Consider the following 12,349-nt stretch of genomic DNA (forward strand, 5'->3'; position numbering starts at 1 on the left):
GATTGTGAGCGAGGTCTTGGAGGGAGGTCTTTAATTAACCAGCACTTTAATTACTCTTTCTCTTTTTCCCTTTGTCTGTTTTCTTTCTCCCACTTTCTCTCTTCGTCCTCTCTGTATATCTCTCATCTTTTTTTCCCCTCTTTTTCTTCTTTTTTTCTGTCACAGTCCAGCAGGATCCATCGCAGCAATTATAGCTGTGCATTACAGCGTTAGAATGACTCTGTAATTACGGCGGAGCACTACGAGAATATACTTAAGGATGGGAAATGAAAATGGATAATCACACGGTGCTGCACAACATCACAGGTTTTATGTTTTTGTGTGTCCCATTTGTACTTTTTCATCTCTCTCTCTTTGAGAGAACGGCTCATGACCCTCAGAAGCAGCCAGACAAAAAAAAAAGGTCCAGAATCAATCATCCAGTCTTCTTCTACCTTATGTGTGTACGCATCCACACATGGTTAATGAATGAAGTACTTCAAAAACAACTCTCCGGAGACATCTGCAGAGGTTCAGAGGTCACAGACACGTACACACTCCATCGCGAGAGATTCATGACACCGTCACCGCAGCTTTTAATCTGAGAGATAAAAAGACAGATGAGCACGACGGGAGACGGGCCAAGACAAACACGGTGAGAGGAAGGGAATAGTCATGGGGAGAAGATGCTGCTTAATCATAATACTTAAAAAACACACACAATTCCTGGAAAAGAAACGAGGGAGGGTGGAAAGTTTAAGGGAATTTATGCTATGGAAAAGCAAGCGAAAAACCTGAGACTCTCTGTGCCTTTAGCTCACTCTGTCTTTCTCACTCTACTTCTGTCTGTGTGTGTTTGTGTGTGTGGTTTTTGGTCTATAGCCCCTAAGGGAGGGAGAGAAAGCGAGAGGTGGGGGGGCAGGAAACGGTGGCGTCTGGAATTGATTTGAGGCTAAAGGAAAAATAAAATACTTCGGATTCTTAAAGGCTCGGGGAGCAGGGACAGATGACCGCAAAGAAATGAAGAAAGGTAGGAGGGAGAAAAAAGAGAGAGGCCACAGAACCACAAGAAAAAAAAAAAAAAAATGGCGGTTGAGATATAAAGCAAACATATAGAAGGATTTATACTTCTACTGCAATAAAGTCTGTCAGCTTGCCATAAGTGCACTGTGGCCGGATCTCATGTGTGCCTCTTCAAATATGCACAAAGGGGTTAGAGAGGCTGCATGACATTGAGATTCTTCTGCTCAGGCCAAATTCTGTGTCTCTGTGTGCGGAGCTGGTGTGGACTGTTGACAGAAAAACAACAGTTGAAGACTGATTCGAAGGACAGCCAGATGACTTTATATTCAAGGCATGAGATTGTCCAAAAATAGCAGCTCCTGCACCTATTTTGCAGCAGTGCCAGTCGATGATTGAAGCGACGTGCAGGAATATGAATTAGTCACTTACAGCAACTTCACTAATAACTTCTAATTGAAAAAAATAGATATGAAGAAGAAGAAGAAGAGGAGCAGGGAAGTACACAGCAGATTCTTCTTTGGAGAACTGGAGTGAAGTAGATGTAGATGAGGAAGGGTGGCGAGTAACTTGAGACACTGCTGCAGAGGCTTGAGATTCACTTTAAAACCTGTTTCACACTACAGCTGTGAAACTGTTTATTTTCTATCCCGTTTGAACAGCCGTGTGAAAGCACCGTGATCCCCACACATGTTGGAAGTGTTTCTCGACAAGAGGATCCAAATTGAGCTGAACCATGAACACTGCAAAAAAAACTTACCAATGACAGTCACAGAAAGCTGGCCTTGAAATATGGTCACACTGAAACGCCACCTATTTTCTTTTAAGAATTGCTTGAACTCTGTCCTTCTCTGTCCCTCAAAAATCCATGTTGGAAGCTGAAGAGGATTTAAAAAACCTTTGCTTGTGTTCAAACTATGCAAAAGAAAATGACATATGACACAAAATGCAAAGTGTTTAGCCATAACTGTAACTGGTTTCTGTTTATACTGTATATATCAAGAGTGAGCTTTAGAGTGAGCAGTAACATGTCAGATGTTCAAGAATGAACGCAGTCAATCAAACTTTTTTTAAAAATAGTAAAAACAAACAAATGCACGAGGTAGTTTAAGTGGAAAAACTCTATAATCTGTTGAATGTGTTGCCGTGCCAGAACATTGCTGCTGTAAAACCTCCGATCTGGCACTCGTACTTAAATCAACCTTCATTTCAGCGTTTTTTATGAGAAAACTGTGAATTACTACGCTGCGGAGGTCCAGCGAATGCGCCATTAACCGATCAGCAGGAAGCTCATTCATCTTATTAGCAAAGCTCGTTAAACCGACCACAACAATGATGAGCGCTGTTGTGCGTTATTGGCCCCGTGCAACAGTTACGCAGCTGCCAAAAACCACGGCAGATGGAGGAGAAAAGAGGCAGGTAAAAGGAATTTATGCTTCCTTCAAGTCCTGAACAAACCAAGTGGAATTACGAGGAAAAACAAATAATGGATGATGATGTTGATCAACTTTAATTGATCCACTGATGCGGGAGAAAAAAAGAGCAACAGCGAGGGATTTGTGTCCAGCTAGGTTAGCGTTGTGTGCTCATGCTTTGGCGAGCTCAGCGAGTCTGTTCCAACACGATGAATAGAGACTAAAGATATTAGAATATGAGACAGAAAGAGAGAGAGAGAGAGAGAGATATCAAAAGGGAGGCTGAGAGGATAGGAGGTGGAAATCCTCTTTTTTTCCATTCTTCCCCATAGAGAAATGAGAGAGTTAATCCCCAGGGGCTTACATTTGTTTTTTCTCTCTCTGTATCTGTCGGTATTTCAGATTCTCTGCCTTCTGACATTTCTCCCTGCTCCCTCCTGATCTTCACGTTTCCTCCCTCTCAACTCTCTTTGTTTTCCTGCTCTCAGTCTGCATCCCTTCGTTCTCCCCTTCATGTCCGTCCCTTGTTGAATTCCCTCCGTCGCCGATTCACCATCTTCTCCCTCCCTTTGCAGGGTTTTATGGGTTTATGATGCGTGGTAATCTCAGCGCAAACACATTTATCTGCTCATTCTTTATCTTCCTTTCCTTTCCTTCCTCTCTCTCTCTCTCTTTTTCCTTGTTGCTCAGCAGGGCTCTGAGCTGTGTGATGATGCTTATAGGATATTTACATTTGATTTTCTGCACGCGGAACAGAGCGGCATGTATAGGCGGACGAACAAAAGAGGGCAGAACAGAGCAAAACGGCGCAATGAAATGCAGAACGGAAAAGAGCAAAGAAGAGCTGAACATGACGGAGCAGAGCAGTGAATACAAATTCAGAGCACAACGGCACAGATAAAGGCCAACGCAGAGCAAAGGAGAATTAAAATGAAATCCATGAAAGGTCTGCATATTGGAAGAAGGAAGAAAACTGTCATCTGATCTTTAAAATTAAATAAAAAATACAAATTTGTGAGAAAAGGAAAATCAATGTGTGATGGTTCACCTATGTTTGAAAAGCAATAAAAAACATTTGGGTCGCAAATTATTGTTTTTTTCTACTTCTTATGAAATCCAGTGCAGGTGGCTTTGTGGCTTGGTTGATCAAGCCAAACCTGTAATCTCATATTGGAGGATAACTCCACATCTTGCATCCTTTGAGTGCCTCCGAAAAAGCAATTTCCCTCCATTCAGAAAATAGCAGATCCCTTAAGCTCTCAAATTAAACATTGTCACCAGATCTCATCACTGTTCCCCAAAGCTCACATCATTACCTGTGTCGCTGTTTTATAAGCAAACATCTGGGCCAGATTTTGACACGAAATCAGACTGCAACAGAGAGGTGAGACGTAGTTGGGTCATTCTATTCATGCCAAATGAAAGTCTGATGTCAGGTAGATTCACTTCAGAGGTTGTATTAGAAGTTTGACGGACAGGGTCGTAAAACAATCGTCATTATCAATTAATACCAGTCATTTTTATTTTCTTTCTTTCACTGAATGATAATGAGATTTAACATGTTTGATTGCATTTAACAACAAACTTACAGATTATGCACTTTTAAGGGCGTGGAGAGAAAAGATTTTTATATCACGATGAAGTAAGTGAATGATTTCTTGTCCCCCACAGGGACAGTGGAGGGAGCTAAATGTGGCAATTGTAATTGCAATAAACAGGCAAATATGAATGATGCCGTTTTACAGAATATGCAGTTAGAATTGAAATATGAACAAACCAGAAATTAAAATGAGCTCAGCTGACATGCTGAAGCCTAGCTGAACTTAAACCTCCCTCTGCTCACTTGATCAAATGCATCAAGGGAGAGGTTCTGCATCTTTGTCTCGGACAGATGACTTCCCATTTAGTTTGACTCTGTGGGGAGATTTTCAGCCGTTTTTGTGGCAACCAAAACCAGCTATTTTTCATGAGAAGGTGGACCATCTCTAGCTGTTTTTGTGGCGACAAAACTTGGAGTTATTTTAAGGAGACCTGGGGACATTTCCAGCTGTTTTTTGCAACCATAACGTGTATTTTGAGTCAAAAAAATATGTTTTCCTAACCCTAACCAAGTGGTTGTTGTGCCTAAACCTAAGCAGAACATAAGCACAGCGTTAAATGAAATCGAAAATTAAACAAATGTATAAAAGAAGCGTTAAGTTTGAACTTATCTGTGGTTTTACAGAAACATACTTAGCTAACATTTATTCTGGCGATTGTGTTGGAAATCACACAGCATGCGCTGCTAGTCCGTATGTCTTCAACTCTTTGTCAGAACCTAGTTAGCAGGAGGGTCTCCTACAGGTGGTTTGCATGTGGTTATTGACAGTGTTAGGTTACAGTGTTAACATATGTCAAAATGACAGACAGCCTTCAGATTTTGTACATCAGAAATCACACGAGGATGGAAAATATTTGATTAACAGAAGACAAAAGTTTCAGAAAGAAATCCAAACTGTGTCCTAAACAGCAGCTAATCAAGGCTGTCTGTGATGTGTTTTGCCTTCCTCTTCTTTGTGGTTACAAAGTGTTTTCTGGCATGGCATTTCACGATTGTTGGGTATTAGAGTTCATCTTTCCAGCTGCCATTTTAATTGGCCAATCTCCGAAGGTGCCCAGGGCATAAATCGGAAAAATGTCAGTGACATTCAGTTGTAGGTTTTAATTTAATGCCAGTGTTAGCGCTCTAACAGGGAGGAATTTCAAATTGCTCGATATTTCATGAAATGAGAGTGCAATTTTGCCATTTTGTGAGTGTCAGTCCTCACAATAGGTTCATCATCACTCACATACAGACTACTGTGCTGCCCTCACTTTGGTATTTGTGTGCAGTTGAGAATGATCTAAAGCTGAACGAGTCCGTCTTCGCAAAACTTCTGATGTAATGTACTCCACGCTCAGTTTTAGGCATTAAGCTGATGCTCTTATTCAGAATGGGCGAAAGGCTGAGTGCAAGAGTAGTATAAGCTTTAAACCACCGCATTGCAAATATTACAAAAGACATCCACAGAAGCATCAAAGCCACAGTCAGCGTCCAGACAGCATTTGTAGTGACGTGCTTCTGTTACCCTCGAATGATCCCAGAGAAGTGATGGCAGCTCGAGCAAGCAAGAGAGGGCAGTCGTTTTTATCCGAGAAGGTTCCATTAAAAGATTGATGTTTTCAAAGATGCCTGGTACGTAGCCTCTCGCCATTTTCTGATGATTCATCCACCCATCATCACCACCAACAGCTCAGCCTGTCTGCAGCTTAAAAAATCCACCCTTTTTGTCATTCTTAAGTGGCTCCACAATCAACAGGTGCTAATGAGCCTCTGCAGCTAATTAATCACGGGCGCCGTCGGTTTTTTATTGCACTCCGGCCTTGCAACATCCACGAGTACACAAGTAATAAACACCCAACATCCAATATCCCAGTAAGACAGCGTCAGATGATGGATGGGGGATGGGAGCAGCCTATGGAAAACAACCAAAATCTCTAATTATGTTATGAACAGACCAATCGTATTCAAGCAGGTCAGAACAGTCTGCTGGATTTGTGTTTGTACTGAAAAGATCAGAAGTGGTCAAGGTTTATTTTTTTTTCATTTGGTTTAATTTAGCTTTTATCTGCCCGCTTTTCAACTCCTGACATGTAAATTTAGTTTGTAACAGCTTCAAAGAAAAACAGCCTTGGATCAGTCGGAGAGCTCAGACAATTTTTGGAGGGTTTTTACTGACTGTCACTGGAGCGGCTCACTGGACTTCAAGAATAATTTAATCACATGGAAGCTGTTCGTGTGTGTGTGTGTGTGTGTGTGTGTGTGTGTGTGTGTGTGTGTGTGTGTGTGTGTGTGGGTGGGAGGCTGGGTGGGAAAGGGCAGCGTCTTCAAAACTCTCCCCAGTATTTTTATTGATGTGTGCTTTTCTATATCTAGACCTCAATCAGTCAGACTGCAGGGTAATCAATACTGGTAGAGGGCATTAAAACTCTCACCATGTGTGTTTGTGTAAATCCCTCTAGAAGGAATCGTCTCCTCTCTAATTCCTGCTCCTTATCTATCCCGCCAGACACCCATCAGTGTCACATTTTTAAAGATATATGAGTCTGATAGTTAACGAGTTTTAGCGACATTTTCCTACTCTATGTTCCGCTCTCGAGAAAAAAGGCTTATCAGGGCCTGCGTTGCAGACTCCACCGACTTTATGTGTTAATCATATACAGGAAACTGCCGCACGTTGCATTTTCTGCTTGTTGTGTTAACATTCACGGCCATGTTTTGCAAATGCCGGACATTTTTCTTTAGGTTGAGAAAATTATTTCCAACTGCCAGCGGGACATTAAACAGAGCTTGATCTCTGTCTGGTTTCCTTTTAAAGACAATTTGTAATTTAAAGACTTTCATTCAAACAACATCTTTTTAAGAGCAACAGCCTCCTTTTAAACATCTATCAATGTGCCTGTCATCGCAGCTCATCCCTGTGCATGTTGAAATCATGTTTTTCCTCTTGCTTACACAATCAACGCATGATTATAAAAGCCCCACAACTGATGAATAACATCCCCGACAACAGTCCGTTGCGCTCCAGACTTGGAACAAGTACAAACAAACGCACAAGTAACAAGGCGCATATGCTGAGAGAAGCGATTGTGACCCGATTGACCCACTTTTTGAGGCACAAGTGTCTTACACAGAGAATATCAGATCATTATAAGATCAAAAAACTGGGGTTTTTGATGCGGGTTTGGTGTTTGCTTTTGGCAGAAGCACAACAATCGTTTCAGGGGAATTCTCACTTCAATATCTCATTTTGAAAATCGTTGCACTGCAGCTACGCTTAATCTGCAGTGATGCTGCTGTAAGCATTACATTTGCTTTAGTTAACACATGCAAAATCAGCACGCAAGTCAAATAATTACACTGTACACACGGTCTGCATGCAAACAAAGCCAAAGTGGCAATGTAGCAGCAGAAGAGCTTCTTCTGTCTGAGAGAGATGTGGACTTATTCTTGACATTTCCCTGTAACTACTGTGATGACAAGTGTGTCTCACTGAACCTGGAGTTGGCGTGCCGAGGATTGCAGCTAAAGTTTTGCAGCGCTGCCGCCAGACAAGATTAATTCTACCGAGCCTGAAGCCTTTTGGCTGAGGCAGAGCTCTGTGCTGGAGGTGCCTGTGCGCTGAAATAGAGCGTAATTTAGAAACTTTCTCCTCGTATCATGGAAACACAACAAACGACCAGAGAGAATGGATGCTTGTCCTAATGTCCTCCTGCTGTCACTGTGTGTGTGAACTCGCTATTGACTGAAATAACTGAGGAACATAGCCCCAGGGCTGCCACATGCACGCACACGCACACACACACACACAAACACACACAGGACGGTGAATTTGTTGCTTTCTTTTGGCAGCGAAAAGGAGAAGCTGCTAATCAGAGAGAGAGAGAGGAGAGAGGGGTGATGTGACCTGAGACCGGTTCAGATAAGCACTTTTGTTCCATTTCTATCTCTTTCTGCAACGCACGCACACACACACACATGCGCACACACAGGATGTCTTTGTCAGTTTCGCCTGCCGCTGAGTTGTCGCAGTGACAGAAGAGGTCATCTGGATGAATGCGTCCTATTATGGGATATGTGCTCAGATCTCGGTTAGGAGGTCAAAAGGTTAAACATCCAATCAGCGCACGGCCTCGCCAAACCCCTTTGAAAACCAAGAATCATAATAAGTTACGAGCGGAATCAATAGATGTCAATGAGGAGACGTTTCGCAGGCGACCTCAAAGTTTAATCCAGGCAAAAACCAGATGGAGGAAGAGCTCAAGTCTTCGTTTATGTCTCGCTGATGTGAGTTTTTAGAAGGACAACACTTAAGCCTGCAATAACTGATACTCCTGTTCAGTTTCCATAAATGAGGTCAGTCTCCTCCTTCATGGAGACGCTGTTTCTACAACAACTATTGATGGCTGGATGAAAGAACATTATTTACACCTCAAGACAGACGCTGAAACCCAGGATTAATTGGATGCATGCTATTAGTGAATGGATGGATTGATAGGTGGCAGTAAAAGACAGATAATGTGCCCATGCATTTAATCTAGAGTCTAATTACTCTTACACACAGCATACTGATTAATTTAAGTTCATTATACATCTGGAGTCTGATGTGAACGGCACTAGTTGGCTGATGCGATGTTTGGTTAATAACGAGTCAATTGTGACCAATACATAGACAGCGATTCTGTTGGTCCTTGGTGGAAATGAGTTGTTTATTGTTAATATAAGCATCCGTAATCATGATATGAATTTCAGTCTGTGATGCTTGAACAATTTATTTGTCTGTTGTGTGCCATGGTGACTTAAAGGGTCCAGTGTGTAAGATTTAGTGGCATTATGGGTTGTACAACTCGTCTCACTTTCCCCTGTGATGGCCAGAGAAGCGCAGGAAATGCGAAAAGGCCACTTCTCTAAATCCAGTGTTTGGTTCGTTCGTCCTGGTCTACTGTAGAAACATGGCAGTGCAACATGGCGCATTCTGTTGAAGAGCACCCATTCCCTCTGTAGATATAAAAGGCTCATTCTAAGGTAACAACGTGGAAGCAGCACGTACGGACGCTGAGAGGGCTGCAGAAACCATCACTGATTAAAAAAAGTGTGATGCAGATTGAAAGTAGTGAAAGAGAGACAGTGAGGAAAAGGGAGCGTGAGAATAAGACCAGAAGTTCACAGCTGACAATATCTCCTTGCTGTTGTTGACTGTGTAGTTGCTGGCTGCTTTGACCTTTCATATGTTGCCATTCAAGTTTGCTGTCTGGTGTCGTGCAGAATGTTTTCTAATTGTTGTGAACTATTTGATTAAAGTTATCCTCGTCATTCAAATTCCTCTCAGCGACCACAACTGTGACTGACCTCCAGCATCCCTGGAAACATGATTTTTATCTTCAGGTGATTATACACTAATGTAAACATAATAATAAATATTATATTCCTTTTCTGTCGATTGATCCCACTACAGTCCACACACTGGCCTTTAATCAAAACATACAGTGATTTGTTTTCCCCGTCTGTTCGGCTCTCTGTGAGTCGTTCTACCTATTTGTCTTTTTCCAGTTTCCAGCCTGCAGTTGAAGGATTACAATGTGCTGTTCTGAAATCGGCTCGTCAGCCTGCCAGCCACTGATAAGCACACTCAGGATCGATTAGATCTGCCTTTAATCTATTCAACTTTTTTTTCCCAGGCGAACGGAAAAAATGCTTAGTATGGGAGATGTGAGGTGTGCGATACAGTGACTTTGGGTACACGTGCCCAGAGGGCAAATGCGTTGTAAGCTACATTTTTCAGGCATGAGATCATGTTAAATATGCATTCTTACAAGTCCTCTTTAACAAGCTGCTGTAGGCAAATACAAGCTAAACAAGTCAGGATAATTTTCTATTAACCATGAAGGACGGAGATCAGTACAGAGAGATGGAGGCAGGAACAGAGAAATGCCATTAGGAAGAAAGACACAAAGAAAGCAAGGAAACACAACAAAACATCATGAAAGCGCAAAGCAAGGAAAGAACGAGTCAAAGAATTTTGAGATAAAACTCTCAGAAGGAAAACAGTGCACTTCGACTAATCACTCTGAGCTGCTCTCCATCTCTCTGAAAGAGAAGCAACCAGTTTAACAGAATGCTAAACAGGCTGGTGGCGCCTGATGTGTCAGCACCAATTCACAGCTCTTTTGATTCAACACACACACACACAGGAAAATCAAAAATGTCAGAACGGACCTTTAGCTCATTACTGGGGCCGAAGACGTTGAGGGTTTTCTCCTCTGCACGGCGACACAGATCTGCCTGAGAGAAGGAGGAGAGGGGGATTTAGATTAATCACATGTAGGAAGTCGTGTTTATTGAGGAGAAAAGGGTTCAAAGACATTATACATTATGTGATTACGGCGTAATTAGATATGTTATGTCTCATAATTGAATGTACAGTGTGTCTCATTATGTTGTGCATGTAATTAGCAGTAGATGGAGTGAGAGGAGAGATCTTTGGAAACAAACATATAAGAAGGGAGAGGTTTGACTTTTTGATCAAGAGCGCTGCACAAAACACAGAAATAAAATGTCTCATGCAAATTTAAACATCAGCAACTTCCCAAACAAACCTCTAAATACATGTAAAGCCGTCAGAAAGTGTTTCCAAACCTAATTTCTCAACCTCTGATAATAGATTTTTAAGTTTAAAAAATGTTTTCAAGCCATGAACTGCATCAACAAAGACAGCAGCAGCAGGGCGAGGGCTCCAGCAGAGATTTATGACTTTTTTCAAACTGTGTTCGTACTGCCCTCGCTGTCTTTCCAAATTTATTGCATTTCTGCCCTGCACTGTAGAAATACAGGAGTCGAGTGAGTAAAATATAAATAAGTTGTGTTTTTCATCTGTTGATTTAGTCGGTACTGTTGGTAACTCTGGTTTCAGCTTTCACTGTGATTTCTAACAGTTTACATCACACACGGACAGCAGAAAATCAGATAAAAAAACAAGGATTATAACTTTGATTAGTTGAAATGTTGTCTATCTCAACTAGAGGTGGCAGCCTTGCACATGCACACTGCAGATCTACGCTTGAAAAACAAATTTAGCTATAAATATTAAATGTTGCTATGAGGTATCACTTTCAGAACACGTATGGTGTCGTTACATCTATTTTTTATGAGCGACCGCCATGACAAGATGAGATTTAATAATAACAAGTATGATTTAACCTATGCTTCTACTGCATTATTGCCCAGAAACTATTAAAAACGCAGAAGAAAACATCGCTTGACACATTATTTCATCGAGATGAATGGTCAGGGTTGCCAGCCAGTGTTTTTAAAGTAGTTTTATTCAGTACTCTGTGGCAAGAGTGATGTTACCAGTTCGCTCACAGTGGAATGAAACTCAGGGGCCGCAAACAAACTTTTCAAAAACAAAAAGGATTTGAACTCAGCCACTCTCTTATTCTTTAGTGGTTGTATAACCACAGTATCGCAGTCCAAGGTGTCCTGTTTTTCACCTCGTCCATTATTTACATACATCAGGACAGTTAATGTGTTCCTGCTTCCAGTGCACACAGTGGGACTTCAAATGTGGGCAGAGGTACAGTAAAGTGTGCTCACAAGGACACTTCAGGCAACTGAGACGCTTTGTTTATGGGACTGTGTGTCTAACTGGAGAGTCAGCCAGATAAATATCAGCTTTAAATAACCAGTTACTGTTATATAATGGTCGCCTCACTGTTGCTACGATAGCATAATGTTTGTAACACAAAGAAAGTGTCATCAAATGGGGAGCCTATGTGCAGCGGTATGTCACAGACCTTAAAGCAGTACTGCTTTGCTGTGAAGAACCAGAAACTTTTCACAAACTACAAAACTTCACCGGACTTTATCTTCCCATCAGCATTGGGGCGAGTAGATAATGACAGAATTTTCTCTCTTGGGTGACCTTTTCCTTCAAGACTTGTGTCAAGTGTCTGGAGCAGCACATGCTCACAGCTCTGATTGAAAGCAAGTGAGCTAGCTGAGGTTTTTCTTTCAAAGTCTGGGTTCAGGGGCCTGAAGATTACTGAACTTTAGAATTGGTCACAAATGGGTTTTGAAGACATTTGTAAGCCACTGCCTTTTATGTTTTCATTCCCAGATCACCTGAGGTGTTGTCTGGGCAGCGTGATGAACAGGACATGTGCTCACCTCCATCAGTAACTACCAGTGAGAAGCCCTTGAGCAAGCTACTTAACCCAGGCCCTGTCCCAGTGGGGCGGTTACAAGGTCTGTGGTGGTGCTGAGTGGCTGTACAGAGCAGCTCCCCTGTGTGAGTGTGAAGCGTGGCGTCGCCGCAATGAAAATGTGTAATTTGTGCCAGCTTTCACCGGGTGAATAA

At 42.0% G+C, this 12,349-nt stretch overlaps 1 protein-coding gene across 1 annotated transcript in view; it reads right to left on the reverse strand.

Moving 5' to 3' along the window:
• Window positions 1–12,349, reverse strand: part of cdh11 (cadherin 11, type 2, OB-cadherin (osteoblast)) — a 95,470-nt gene that overhangs the window by 41,375 nt on the left and 41,746 nt on the right. The window contains exon 2 of the mRNA XM_073482604.1: window positions 10,210–10,275. The gene's annotated coding sequence lies outside the window, so the exon portion shown is untranslated. The remainder of the gene's footprint in view (window positions 1–10,209; window positions 10,276–12,349) is intronic.

The sequence above is a fragment of the Pagrus major genome, chromosome 15 (genome assembly GCF_040436345.1).
Source record: "Pagrus major chromosome 15, Pma_NU_1.0".
Classification (NCBI taxonomy): domain Eukaryota; kingdom Metazoa; phylum Chordata; class Actinopteri; order Spariformes; family Sparidae; genus Pagrus; species Pagrus major.